This window comes from Oncorhynchus masou, chromosome 16, assembly GCF_036934945.1.
Source record: "Oncorhynchus masou masou isolate Uvic2021 chromosome 16, UVic_Omas_1.1, whole genome shotgun sequence".
In the NCBI taxonomy this organism is placed as follows: Eukaryota; Metazoa; Chordata; class Actinopteri; order Salmoniformes; family Salmonidae; genus Oncorhynchus; species Oncorhynchus masou.
Window position 1 is genome coordinate 12,910,384 of NC_088227.1, and position 14,773 is coordinate 12,925,156.

The 14,773-nt window shown below is 42.4% G+C and overlaps 1 long non-coding RNA gene across 2 annotated transcripts; it reads right to left on the reverse strand.

The window, feature by feature from the left end:
• Positions 1-182: 182 nt before the first annotated feature.
• Positions 183-13,036, reverse strand: LOC135557487 (uncharacterized). Of its 2 annotated transcripts, XR_010458212.1 has the most exons (4): positions 12,519-13,036; positions 4,477-9,201; positions 2,475-2,563; positions 183-1,314 (listed from the first exon to the last, which is right to left on the reverse strand). It is a non-coding gene; the product is annotated as an uncharacterized LOC135557487 (long non-coding RNA). The 2 variants fall into 2 exon arrangements; XR_010458213.1 differs by lacking the exon at positions 4,477-9,201.
• Positions 13,037-14,773: the final 1,737 nt, after the last annotated feature.

Genomic DNA, 14,773 nt, shown 5'->3' on the forward strand with positions numbered 1-14,773 from the left:
TGGTGGAGGTCCGTAGCGGTCCTGACGTGCAAATCGGTCGTCCGACCTGGGTATAGGGGCGAAAGACTAATCGAACCATCTAGTAGCTGGTTCCCTCCGAAGTTCCCCTCAGGATAGCTGGCGCTCGAAGTCTCGCAGTTTTATCTGGTAAAGCGAATGATTAGAGGTCTTGGGGCCGAGAGATATATTTTACCTCAATGGTCAGAGGACAACCTGCAGAAGAGTCGGCTACATTTGGGAGTGATGCATTTAAATGTAGGGGTCGCTGAACAAGGGAATGCAACACTTATTTGTCATCACTCATCGATATCATGCTAAAATCATTTGTGCGAGAGGAGGGAGATGAGGTGGCACGTCCTGTTAAAACTTAACAGCTCAAAAAACACACGGAATCTGGGAGTAATGTGTACATCCCTGGTTAGAGGACAATTTGTAGAAAACAGCTAGCTACATTTTGATCCAAGTGGGTCGCCAACGTGGTAAGTGTAATACAATTATTTTTTTGTTAGTCAAATTTTGTTAAATCACATAAATAGTACACTTCCATTTCAGAGCCCGGATTTTCCCCGAGGCTAATATCCATATCATGCTGAAATCAATTGATAAGGGGGTAAAAGTTTCGGCTTCTACATTGTGACACTATTAAAATACTCCTAATACAATGCTGTGACATTAACTCATTGAAATCATGAAAAAACTCCATGTATATATTTTCTAATATTTGATCAGAGATCATTTCTCTGGTCACAGCTCTGAGATTTCTCTGAGCTCTGAGATTTCTCTCCTGTGTGTGTTCTCTGGTGTACTGTCAGGTGGCCAGATTGACCAAAACTTTTCCCACATTGATCACAGCTATATGATTTATCTTCTTTCTCTCCTGTGTGTGACAGCAGGGTGCATTTCTGAGTAAAACTCTTCCGACATTGATCACAGATATAATGTTTCTCTCCTGTGTGTGTTCTCTGGTGTGCTATCAGGCTGGATGAATAAGTGAAACTTTTCCCACATTCATCACAGCTATACGGTTGTGTTCTCCAGTGTGTATTCTCTGGTGTGATTTCAGGCTGCTTAGCTGAGTAAAACTCTTCCCACATTGAGTACAGCAATAAGGGTTCTCTCCTGTGTGTGTTCTCTGATGAATTTTAATGGCTGCTGAGGAGGTGAATCTCTTCCCACAGTCAGAGGAGCAGTGAGTTCTCTTCCCTGTGGATCTCTGCAGATGTTTCTTGAGGTGTTCTAATGTGGAGTGACTCTTCTCTGCCTTGTCAGCATCATGAGGTTGTTGAAGCACCCCAGATGACCCACGTCTCTGTCCTGTGTGAACAACAAAGTCAGACAGATGGTTAAAGGCCCACAACAGCGGAAATCCACTGTAAAGGTGATGTCGTCTGTAGTGAATGTAATGAATATTTGACAATTGTCTTAAAATGAGCAAGAACAGTCATATTTTGTGTTGTTTTCACATTAGTAGTAACATCCAAGATTGAAGACTAGAAAAAAGTTATTCATGCTGTTGAAACTCAGAGCAGTTTGCCAGATGACTTTTGGTCTCTAATATAGGCCCCTTTCTGTGTTTAGTCAAATTGCGGCACGAGGGCAATGCACATGCAATTTGGTTTTAGTTTTTCACAATGTAGTCTGAATGTGAATGGAGGAAAACTCAGGGGAGTAACCTCTATTTCCAGGTTGCTTATGAGTGCATTTCACACTACTTTGGATTGTAATTGTAAGGCTCGTTTGAATGTCCTGCTTCATATAACATTTTGTGTCGGCATCGCAAATCAACTACTTTGTACTTAAAAAAATACTCCAACCAGTAAAATGCTCTTTGGCTAGCTTTTCCATCAGCCTGACAATGAGGGTTTGTACAGTGGTTGCCAAATTGGCCTAAAACTTCACCTAACAATAACATAGACCTACTTACTGTAGGACCCATATCTTCACCTAACAAAAAATGTAGGAAAATAGCTCTGTGTGTTGTACAATAGCCTATCCATCATGGAACAGTTCGCTACACATTATGAGGTACGTAATCTGTATTTATATACTTTACTGCATTTATATATAATTTTACAACAGGAAAAGTTATTTTTAAAATCACTGGAGGACATCATGAGCAATTTATACATTTTGTTTCACCTTTATTTAACCAGGTAGTGTCATGTTCTGACCTTAGTTCTGTTGCTATGTCTTTGTTTTAGTATGGTCAGGGTGTGAGTTGGGTGGGTTGTCTATGTTAGTTTTTCTATGATTTGCTATTTCTATGTTTGGCCTGGTATGGTTCTCAATCAGAGGCAGCTGTCTATTGTTGTCCCTGATTGAGAACCATATTTAGATAGCCAGTTTTCTATTGTGTTTCGTGGGTGATTATTTTGTTTAGTGTGTGTTGCACCTGACGGAGCCATTTAGTTTGTTCTCTTTTGTTATGTTGTATTTAGTGTTCAGTTCAGCTTATTAAAAGGATGAAAACTTACCACACTGCGCATTGGTCTCCTCTTCTTCCATCACAGACGAGCATTACAGGTAGGCCAGTTGAGAACAAGTTCGCAGTTGTAAATGAGACCTGGCCAAGATAAAAGCAAAGCAGTGTGACAGAAACAACACAGTTACACATGGGATAAACAAATGTACCGTCAATAACACAATATAAATATCTATATACAGTGTGTGCAAATGGAGAATGGAGGTAAGGCAATAAATAGGCCATAGTAGCAAAGTAATTACAATTTAACAAATGAACACTGGAGTGATAGATGTGCAGATGATGTGCAAATAGAAATACTGGTGTGCAAAAGGGCAAAAAATTAAATAAAAACATGGAGATGAGGTAGGCAGTTGGATGGGCTATTTACAGATGGGCTATGTACAGCTGCAGCGATCGGTAAGCTGCTCAGATAGCTGATGCTTAAAGTTAGTGAGGAAGATATAAGTCTCATTGATAGAGGAATTATAAATTCCTATATGTTTTTTAGCCAAAACCAAATTCACACTCCATCTATTTCTTAATAAGTTGTAAGTTTATTATTTTACATGAAATAGATTGAGACCAGTCTTAAAAGTCAGGTAGTAGCGTTTAATTCAAGTGAGTACTGCCACATACACATTTTTCCACAGGTTATAAACTGAAAATGACGTCAGCGTTTTCTAAATGTTCTATCTCTTTCATGACACCGGTAGAGAGGCCCTATAGTTCTCGAGCCTTCCCTCCTCGCCTGAAGTCAAGGTCAGTCAGTATAAATCAGCATTCTAGACAGTCTGGAGGCCGTTCCTGCCACCTGGAGATTGTACAAATGAATGAACTAAGGAACAGACCTTCATTGTTACTAAACTCCTGACTACATTATATACAATTGGGAATGGGAGCAAGAGAGAAAATTCATATGTACAATACATTATAGCATTTGGACTAGTCAGTTCTGATTGGAATGTATACATAATTAGTCATTTCAACCATAATTTCCTCTAACACTCATACTTCAGCGATTCGTTCCAGTCATTGGCAGCAGAGAACTGTAAGGAAAGGCGGCCAAAGGAGGTGTTGGCTTTGGGGATGACCAGTGAGATATACCTGCTGGAGCACATGTTATGGGTGGATGTTGCTATGGTGACCAGTGAGCTGAGTTTAGGTGGCCTAGCAAAGACTTATAGATGACCTGGAGCCAGTGGATTTGGCGACGAATATGTAGCAAGGGCCAGCCAACGAGAGCATATAGGTTGCAGTGGTGGGTGGTATATGGGTCTTTGGTGCCAAAACGGAAGGCACTGTGATAGACTGTATCCAGTTTGCTGAGTAGAGTGTTGGAGGCTATGTTGAAAATGACATTGCCGAAGTCAAGGATCGGTAGGATAGTCAGTTTTGCAAGGGTATGGCTTGGCAGCGTGAGTGAAGGAGGCTTTCCTGCAAAATAGGAAGCCGATTCTAGATTTAATTTTGGATTGGAGATGCTTAATGTGAGTTTGGAAGGAGAGTTTACAGTCTCGCAAGAAACCTAGGTATTTATAGTTGTCCACATATTCTAAGTCAGAACTGTCCAGAGTAGTGATTGCTGGACGGGCTGGTGCGGGCAGCGATAGGTTGAAGAGCACACATTTAGTTTTATTAGCATTTAAGAGCAGTTGGAGGTCACGGAAGGAGTGTTGTATGGCATTGAAGCTTGTTTGGAGGTTTGTTAATTTGACGCTACCCCATCCCTTAAGCGGGATAATTGTCATCAGCAACCGCTGAATAGCATAGCGCCTCAGTCAAATAATATTACTAAAAATATTCATATTCATGAAATCACAAGTGCAATATTGCAAAACACAGCTTAGCCTTTTGTTAATCCATCTGTCGTCTCAGATTTTGAAATTATGCTTTACAGCAAAAGCAATCCAAGCATTTGTGTAAATTTATAGATCGCATGACAAAACATTAAGTACACTTAGATTCAGGTAGCTTGGTCACAAATCAGAAAAGCAATCAAATTAATCATTTACCTTTGATCTTCGGATGTTTTCAGTCATGAGCCTCCCAGTTACACAACAAATGTTCCCTTTGTTCCATAAAGATTATTTTTATATCCAAAACACCTCAGTTTGTTTGGCGCATTGTTCAGAAATCCACAGGAAAGAGCGGACACGACAACGCAGACAAATTCCAAATAATACCTGTAATGTCCACAGAAACATGTCAAACGTTTTTTATAATCAATCCTCAGGTAGTTTTTAAAATATATAATCGATAATATATCAACCGCAAATGTCTTTCACAGTAGGAGAGGGAAAAACAATAGCTGTCCAAATTCTTTTGCGTGAGCAAAACACATGTGACCACTTGACGTGATGTTATCGTTCTGGCTCATTTTTCAAAATAAAAGCCTGAAACTATGTCTGAAGACTGTTGACACCTTGAGGAAGCGATAGGAAAAGGAATCTGGTTGATATCCCTTTAAATGGAGCAATGGGAGGCTATGGAACATGGAGTTTTCAAAATAGAAGCCACTTCCTGGTTTGATTTTTCTCAGGGTTTCGCCTGCAATATCAGTTGTGTTATACTCACAGACAATATTTTGACAGTTTTGGAAACTTTAGAGTTTTCTATCCTAATCTGTCAATTATATGCATATTATAGCATCTGGTCCTGAGAAATAGGCCGTTTACTTTGGGAACGTTATTTTTCCAAACATAAAAATAGTGCCCCCTAGCTTCAAGAGGTTATTAACACAATGTCCAAAGAAGGGCCAGATGTATACAGAATTGTGTTGTATGCGTAGAGGTGGATCAAGGAATCACCCGCAGCAAGAGCAACATCGTTGGTGTATACAGAGAAAAGAGTCGGTCCGAGAATTGAACCCTGTGGTACCCCATAGAGACTGCCAGAGGTCCAGACGACAGAACCTCTGATTTGACACACTGAATTCTGTCTGAGAAGTAGTTGGTGAACCAGGCGAGGCAGTCATTCGAGAAACCAAGGCTAATAATGAGTCTGCCGATAAGAATACGGTGATTGACAGAGTCAAAAGCCTGGGCAAGGTTGATGAAGACGGCTGCACAGTACTGTCTTTTATCGATGGCGGTTATGATATCGTTTAGTACCTTGAGCGTGGCTGAGGTGCACCCGTGACCAGCTCGGAAACTGGATTACACAGCAGAGAAGGTGCGATGGGATACGAAATGGTCAGTGATCTGTTTGTTAACTTGGCTTTCGAAGACTTTAGAAAGGCAGGGCAGGATGGATATAGGTCTGTAATAGTTTGGGTCTAAAGTGTCACCCCTTTTGACGAGGGGGATGACCGCAGAAGCGTTCCAATCTTTAGGAATCTCGGACGATACTAAACAGAGGTTGAGCAGACGAGTAATAGGGGTTGCCACAGTGGAGGCGGATAATTTTAGAACGAGAGGGTCCAGATTGTCTAGCCCAGCTGATTTGTACTAGTCCAGGTTTTGCAACTCTTTCAGAACATCAGCTATCTGGATTTGGGTGAAGGAGAACCTGGCGAGAATTGGGCGAGTAGCTGCGGGGGGGGGCGGAGCTGTTGGCTAGAGTTGGAGAAGCCAGGAGGAAGGCAAGGCCAGCCGTTGAGAAATGCTTATTGAAATTTTCGATTATCATGGATTTATCAGTGGTGAATTTCTGCTTGAAAAAGCTAGCCTTTGCTTTCCTGACTGACTGTGTGTATTGGTTCCTGACTTCCCTGAACAGTTGCATATCGCGGGGACTATTCGATGCTCTGGCAGTCCGCCACAGGATGTTTTTGTGCTGATCAAGGGCAGTCAGGTCTGGAGTGAACCAAGGGCTATATCTGTTCTTAGTTCTGCATTTTTTGAACGGAGCATGCTTATCTAAGATGGTGAGGAAATTACTTTTAAAGAATGACCAGGCATCCTCGACTGACGGGATGAGGTCAATATCCTTCCAGGATACCCGGGCCAGGTCGATGAGAAAGGCCTGCTCGCAGAAGTGTTTTAGGGAGCGTTTGACAGTGATGAGGGGTGGTCGTTTGACCGCAGACCCATAGCGGATACAGGCAATGAGGCAGTGATCGCTGAGATCCTGATTGAAAACAGCGGAGGTGTATTTGGAGGGCAAGTTCGTCAGGATAATGTCTGAGGGTGCCCATGTATACAGATTTAGGGTTGTACATGGTGGGTTCATTGATGATTTGTGTGAGATTGAGGGCATCCAGCTTAGATTGTAGGACTGCCGGGATGTTAAGCATATCCCAGTTTAGGTCACCTAACAGAACAAACTCTGAAGCTAGATGGGGAGCGATCAATTCACAAATGGTGTCCAGGACACAGCTGGGAGCGAAGGGGGGTTGATAGCAGGCGGCAACAGTGAGACTTATTTCTGGAGATTAATTTTTCAAATTAGAAGTTCAAACTGTTTTGGTACAGACCTGGAAAGTATGACATAACTTTGCAGGCTCTCTCTGCAGTAGATTGCAACTCCTCCCCCTTTGGCAGTTCTATCTTGACGGAAAATGTTGGAATTGGGTATGGAAATCTCAGAATTGTTGGTGGCCTTCCTAAGCCAGGATTCAGACACGGCAAGGACATCAGGGTTGGCGGAGTGTGCTAATGCAGTGAGTAAAACAAACTTAGGGAGGAGGCTTCTGATATTGGCATGCATGAAACCAAGGCTTTTTCGATCACAGAACTCAACAAATGAGAGCGCCTGGGGACACGCAGGGCTTGGGTTGAGGGTACGGTAGGATGATGATATGGCTAAACGCTATCAAAACTGGTTGCCTAGAGCGTTGAGGACAAAGAGTAAAAGGAGCAGATATCTGGGCGTGGTAGAATTGATTCAGGGCATAATGTGCAGGCAGGGGTATGGTGGGGTGCGGGTACAGCGGAGGTAAGCCCAGGCACTGAGTGATGATAAAAGAGCTTGTATCTCTGGATAATCTGGTTATAATGAGTGAGGTCGCCGCATGTGTGGGAGGTGGGACAAAGGAAGTATCAGAGGTATGAGTGGAACTAGGGGCTCCATTGTAAACTAAAACAATAACTAACCTAAACAACAGTATACAAGGCATATTGACATATAAGAAAGACATACAGCGAGACATAAAGTAATCACAGGTGTTGATTTGGAGCGCTAACTAAGACAATGGGTGAGACAACGGCTAACCAGCTAAAACAACAACAGGTAAAATGGCGATGAATGGGCAGAGAGGGTCGGTTAACTACACACAGGGCCTGATTTCGCGGCTGGGGCCGACAGATAAAAAATGAAATAATAAAAATAAATAAATAAACAGAATGGAGTACCGTGATTAATGGACAGTCCAGCAGGCATCAGCTATGTAGCCAAGTGATCATAGGGTCCAGGGGGCAGCAATAGATGGAACAGGGAATCCGCGGAGTAGTCGCTACTACGCTAGCACGTTTAAAGTTAGTAGCTCGGGGCTAGTAGAAGCGTCTGCTCCGACGGAGGCCGGTTGAAGGCACAGCGGATGGAGTATTCGTCGGCAGACCAGTCGTGAATTCACCAATTTGTAAGTCGCTTTGGATAAGAGCGTCTGCTAAATGACTTAAATGTAAATGTAATGTAAATGTGGTGGTGCGGCAGGTTGCCGTGTTGACTAAGGATCCAAGACAGATGGCGAAAGAGGTATTGTAGTTGTAATAATTTAGTTTTCTAGCTGGGAGATGCGCATGGCTCACGGCTAACTGGTGCTAGCGTCGAGGCAGGGGCGTTAGCCACTATAGCCACTCGGTAGCAGCGGTGATCCGGTGCCAAGGTCCAGAGCTTACGGCAAGGATCCGGTGGAGTAGTGTGTTCTAGCAGTATTTGGGTGGAGTCCGGGTGAACAACTGAGTAGGCCGGGAGGTGGGCCTCAGGGATAGCTTCGGTACTTGGGTAACTCGGTGGGTGCTAGCTAGCTGTGAAGATAAGGAGTAATGGTCCAGGGATTTCGGCAGGAATCCGGCATTGTAGTGGAGAGACAGTCCGTTAATGGTCGGCTGGCGAGTATTATCCAGGCTAAAAAAATATTTTAAAAATATTTTTAAAAAGGGCTGGTATCTGTGCAGAAGGTAAAGGCCGCTAGCAGTGGCTAAGAATGACTAAATAGCTTGTAGCTAATTAGCTTCTGTTGGCTAGGTGGTTCTTGCTATAAGGTCTACAAATTTAAAATAATAGCGGTTCCGTATCACATTGGGTGAGGCAGGTTACCGGAAGGTATAGTTGAATTAAAATGTAGAAGAGATTGAAAATAAAATTGAAATATATACAAAAAAGACGAAAAAATACAAAAGTACACGAGAGGAGAACAAAACACGTCTGCACTGATACGCTATCTTGGATTGAGATTTAACCCAACCCCTCTGAATCAGAGGTGCAGACGGCTGCCTTAATCGACATCTACATCTTCAGTGTCCGGATGTTCTTCTGTGTGTATTCTCCCATGCCTTTTCAGGGTAGCTAACACGGAAAAACTCTTTCTACACTGGGAACATTGGAAAGGCTTTTCTCCTGTGTGCGTCCACTCATGCTCCTTCAGGCTTCCTAACTGAATAAAACTCTTTCCACACTGGGAACATTGGAAAGGTTTTTTTCCTGTGTGTGTCCTCTCATGAGCTTTAAGTCCCCTGATCCGGAAAATCTCTTTTCACAGTGGGAGCAGTGGTGTTGTCTCGCTGGTTTGGGCGTCTCTGGGTCTGGTTCCCTTGAAGGACTCTTCCTGCTGTCATAGCGAGAGTCTGGCCTCTCTCCTGCCAAAGACAGAGTATCTAGTTAAACTGAGACCTGAATGAAACCTCCACATGATAAAACGGTTATTTATTTGTTTGACCATTTTCTACATTGTAGAATAAAAGTGAAGACATCAAAACTATGCAATAACACATATGGAATCATGTAGTAACCAAAAAAAGTGGTTAACAATTCAAAATATATTTTAGATTTTTCAAAGTAGCCACCCTTTGCCTTGTCAGCTTGGCACACGTTTGGCATTCTCTCAACCAGCGTCACCTGGAATGCTTTTCCAACAGTCTTGAAGGAGTTCCCATATATGCAGTGCACTTGTTGGCTGCTTTTCCTTCACTCTGTGGTCCAACTCATCCCAAACCATCTCAATTGGGTTGAGGTCGGGTGATTGCGAAGGTCAGGTCATCTGGTGCAGCAGTCCATCACTCTCCTTTTTGGTCAAATAGCCCTTACACAGCCTGGAGGTGTGTTGGGTCATTGTCCTGTTGAAAAACAAATGATAGTCCCACTAAGCGCAAACCAGATGGGATGGCGTATCGCTTCATAATGCTGTGGTAGCCAGACAGGTGTGTGCCTTTCCAAATCATGTCCAATCAATTGAATTTACCACAGGTGGACTCCAATCAAGTTGTAGAAACATCTCAACAATGACCAATGGAAACAGGATGCACCTGAATACTTATGTAAATAAGGTATTTCTGTTTTTTATTTCTAATAAATGTGACATTTTTTCTCCAAACCTATTTTCTCTGTCATTATGGGGTATTGTGTGTAGATGAGGATTTTTATTTATTTAATCCATTGTAGAACAAGGCTGTAACATAACAAAATGTGGAAAGACTTAAGTGACAAAAAAAGGGGGTTAAAGATGTGTAAAAAATATATAGATATAGTTTTATATATATCTCAGATATCAGACACTTCAGAACTAACTTCCTTTAGATGTTTTGGGGGACTGTTGTTCCATGTTGTGAATGTTATCCAATGTGTTACTATGGTTTCTGTTCCATGTTGTGAATGTTATCCAATATGTTACTATGGTTACTGTTCCATGTTGTGAATGTTATCCAATATGTTACTATGGTTACTGTTGTTCCATGTTCTGAATGTTATCCAATGTGTTACTATGGTTACTGTTGTTCCATGTTGTGAATGTTATCCAATGTGTTACTATGGGTTACAGCAGTATGGACTAATATTTTTTGTTGATACTTCCATGGGTCTTACAGTTCAAAATTAAATAGCAAAATGATCCTTGGTATAACCTTCTTAAAACAGTACTGTACTGTGGAAGCCCTTCATGTTGTTTATACCTTAAAATAATTCCATAGAGCTTAGAAGAACCTCCCCCTCAGACAGTTTTAACCCATTACAGTCTAAGCCCTATCTGAGACTTTCATTACATTTACATTTAAGTCATTTAGCAGACGCTCTCTGAGACTAGTTATCCTGGGATCTTACATTACTCTGAGACTAGTTATCCTGGGATCTTACATTACTCTCAGACTAGTTATCCTGGGGAATAGTTTCAATACATTTGCAAAATATCTAAACCTGTTTTTGCTTTGGCGTTATGGGGTATTGTGATACATTTTAGAATAAAGGGATGCACCGATATTACATTTTTGGACAATACAATACTCCAATATTTTCCTTGACCCAAAAAACAATACCGATAACTAATATTAAACCCCTACAACTCATCCAGAACGCCGCAGCCCGTCTGGTGTTCAACCTTCCCAAGTTCTCTCACGTCACCCCGCTCCTCCGCTCTCTCCACTGGCTTCCAGTTGAAGCTCGCATCCGCTACAAGACCATGGTGCTTGCCTACGGAGCTGTGAGGGGAACGGCACCGCAGTACCTCCAGGCTCTGATCAGGCCCTACACCCAAACAAGGGCACTGCGTTCATCCACCTCTGGCCTGCTCGCCTCCCTACCACTGAGGAAGTACAGTTCCCGCTCAGCCCAGTCAAAACTGTTCGCTGCTCTGGCCCCCCAATGGTGGAACAAACTCCCTCACGACGCCAGGACAGCGGAGTCAATCACCACCTTCCGGAGACACCTGAAACCCCACCTCTTTAAGGAATACCTAGGATAGGATAAAGTAATCCTTCTCACCCCCCTTAAATGATTTAGATGCACTATTGTAAAGTGGCTGTTCCACTGGATGTCATAAGGTGAATTCACCAATTTGTAAGTTGCTCTGGATAAGAGCGTCTGCCAAATGACTTAAATGTAATGTAATGTAAATGTAATATTAAACATTTTAGAGGCCTTTTAAGCATTCCAGTACAGCATTCTAATAGTTGACGCAGCGGTCTAAGCCACTACATCTCCGTGCAGGCGTCACTACAGTCCCTGGTTTGAATCCAGGCTGTATCACATCCGGCCGGGATTGGGAGTCCCAATGTAGTTATTGGTGTAGAGTGGACAACAAAGGCGAGGGATCTCACATGTGGATAGGAAGATACAAATTATCATTATTACTGGAAAATATTCATTTAAAATCCAGGAATTTTACAACTTTAGCTCTCTAGGTCATGCCAGTAGGTTACAGTAAGTTGTATCGAAGTGGTTCTCTCTCTCTAGGTCATGCCAGTGGCTACAGTAGGTTGTATCCAAGTGGAAACAATTTTCAACCCGATGTGGAAAGTGTCGAATTTGGTCAACAACAAAATGAATGGCTTATTTGCTACGTGAGGTTTACTTGATCCAACAGAAGTTTCGTAATGATTAAGTTATGTGGACACGTGACATACAGACAACTTTGATAACACTATAGGAGTTGTCTCCAGATTGCTATGCATATTCATGCTAGTAGTTTGGCATATCTCTCCATTGAATACAGGCGGTTGACGACAACAACCCTCATATAATATAAACAATAGATTACAACAATAAGATGTATCCACCAATCCAAAGAAAGGATAGGCGGGAGAAAGACAACCCGCAGTGCCGCTTTGTGGACAACAATTCCCCTTGTTAGGGCAGAGAGACATCTTGTCAGTATGTCCATAATCTTTGGTGTAGTCAACCCAACTCTCACATGGCACTATTGGGGGGCACTGTGTGTAGTAAAACATCACTACATGAAAATCACAACATGTCATGTCCCCCAGTCTACGGTCAGCAGATAGACCCTTCTCAAATATATATGTTAAGTCACTTTTTGGAAACAGAAGGGAGAAAACAAGGGGTAGCTTGCTCTCTACGTCGTCTGATTCTAGACATATCACTCATCATCCCAGGGCCCTCCGTTGAAGAGGTATTGACGAGCCAACTCCGAATATCCAGTTAAAAACTGATTTAAGGAGGTACTTACTGGTGTTAATCAGATATCCTATCTCCTCCTCTTCATCTTTCAATGGGACAGTAAGCGCCCCTTCTTCACTCAACAAAATGCATCCTCTTTCCCTTCCTCCTCTTATTTTACTGTAACATCCTCCTCTTTCACTGAAACGTCTTTCTCTTCTTCTTTCATGGTAACAGCTTCAACCTCTACTTCTTTTTTTCACAGTAACATCCTCATCTTCCTTCTCCTCTTTCACGAAAAAGTTCAGCCCCAGAGCTTCTTTCTCCATCCAGTAGACCTCTTCTTTAACAGGAGGGGAGTAGTTCTGGGAGCTCATGTTCGGGGATTAGTGCTAACTTAACCAGCCAGCTACTATAGCTGACTAATACAAAATAACGTAATATTAAATTAAATAGGTTAACAAGTAGATACGACAGACGTGTGTCTAAACACAGTAGCTAAAATAAACCGAAAGCGTATAAACAGCTTGAATATTTCGGGTAGTTGGCTAGCAAGCTACCGAGGTGGTTGACAAGCTGTTTATGAAGAACCGTCCACTAGATTTTACGTCACGCTAGCAGCATCGCCTGAAAGACGCACATCGCCGTCTGCTGACTGGAGGGGAAACGCAGTTGAGAGAAATATTATATTTTCAGACAAAGCTTATTTTACATGGATTTAATTAAATAATACTATTATATTGAGACATACAAAGACAGGAATGTGTTGATTGATTAGTGAGAATATATATATTTTTTACTACAGCACATTTAAGGCAGTTTCATTAAGTCAAACTAAATCTAAATAAATAGCTAGCTCCTGTAGGTCTATACTGCTCCTACATAGTGTAACAATATATCATGTGGGACGTTAAGGTAATGCTGTTGTTACACTGGTGAGTAGAAACTCATGCTTCCTACCCTTTAACTTAAATATACTGTAACGACCCTGGGTTTATATGCGCGGAAATCGACTCTGCCGCACGAGCATGCGCCGGACCTCAGGCTAGAAGGTCGAGGGTTCGAGACCTGGGGCCTGTTGCACAAAAGTAGAATTAAGACATCCGGGATAAATGACTCAGCTGAGCTCAATGAAGCCAAAACATGTGCGTCCAGGCTTAATTGGTTGCACAAAGACCAAGCCAGGATGAGCAGACACGGATTCATTAAGCCAGGTGAAACCAATCCTGGATAGGTGCGCGCTCACGGCTCACTCAAATAGACCCCGCCACAGATCACAGATTAACTGATTTACCATGGCAACTAGAGCCGCGTACTTTTCCCCGTCGGAAGCACAAATCCTCATGGAGGCATACGAGGAGGTAAAAGATATAATTAAGAAGAAAGGCAACACCGCCACAGTGATAAAGCAAAGAGAAAAAGCGTGGCAAAGTATTGCAGACCGCCTGAATGCGTAAGTAGTGCACAATTACACACTCACCGCTCCGCTGAAACATCACAATTACAATTCAAATATTTAATTCACATCTCCAAAAATGCAGTTGTACTGTAATTATGAAACGGTTAAATTTTTAATTGAAATGCACTGCAGATATGAGTGAAATTGTGTAAAGTAACTCATACATCACACTGTATAAAGCTACGATAAATTTTTTGATATTTTTACTGAAAACAAGACAAAAATACCAAGTAATTTTTTGCAGTGTGACTCCATTAAATGTGTGTGTGTGTGTGTGTGTGTGTGTGTGTGTGTGTGTGTGTGTGTGTGTGTGTGTGTGTGTGTAGATTAAACATGAACGGGCCAAAACGGACATGGCAGCAGGTCAAAATCAAATACAAGAACATTCTGCAGAATGGTATGGTCCCTGACTAATATTTAACAAAGCACAAGCATATATTGTACCCAGAAGGTGCCTGCTCACACATTGTCTGTACTGTTTTAGCAGTGAAAAAGAATACCCACAGACAAGGCACGGGTGGTGGGTCACCAAAGGCTGACCTTACCCCAGCAGAGGACATGGCCTTGGAGCTAAATAAAGGCAGGCCCGTCTTAGAGGGGATCCCTGGGGGAAAGAGACGAGCATAGGTTCCTCCCAAGATGCCACCCGCTTCATTCAAGGTATGTCCTTCCATCTCTACATGGGATACAACCACATTCATATTGAATCAATTTGGACTGTCTGACTTTGGTTTACCTATTGCCTTGCAGTGTCTGGCAGCACTGTGTTCCTGTTAGAGCCACCAGCACAAGCACCAGACGATGCTGATCCAGTGAGTACTCCATCAAAGGCATACTGTAGGCCTGGCATGTCTTGTCTACTAGCT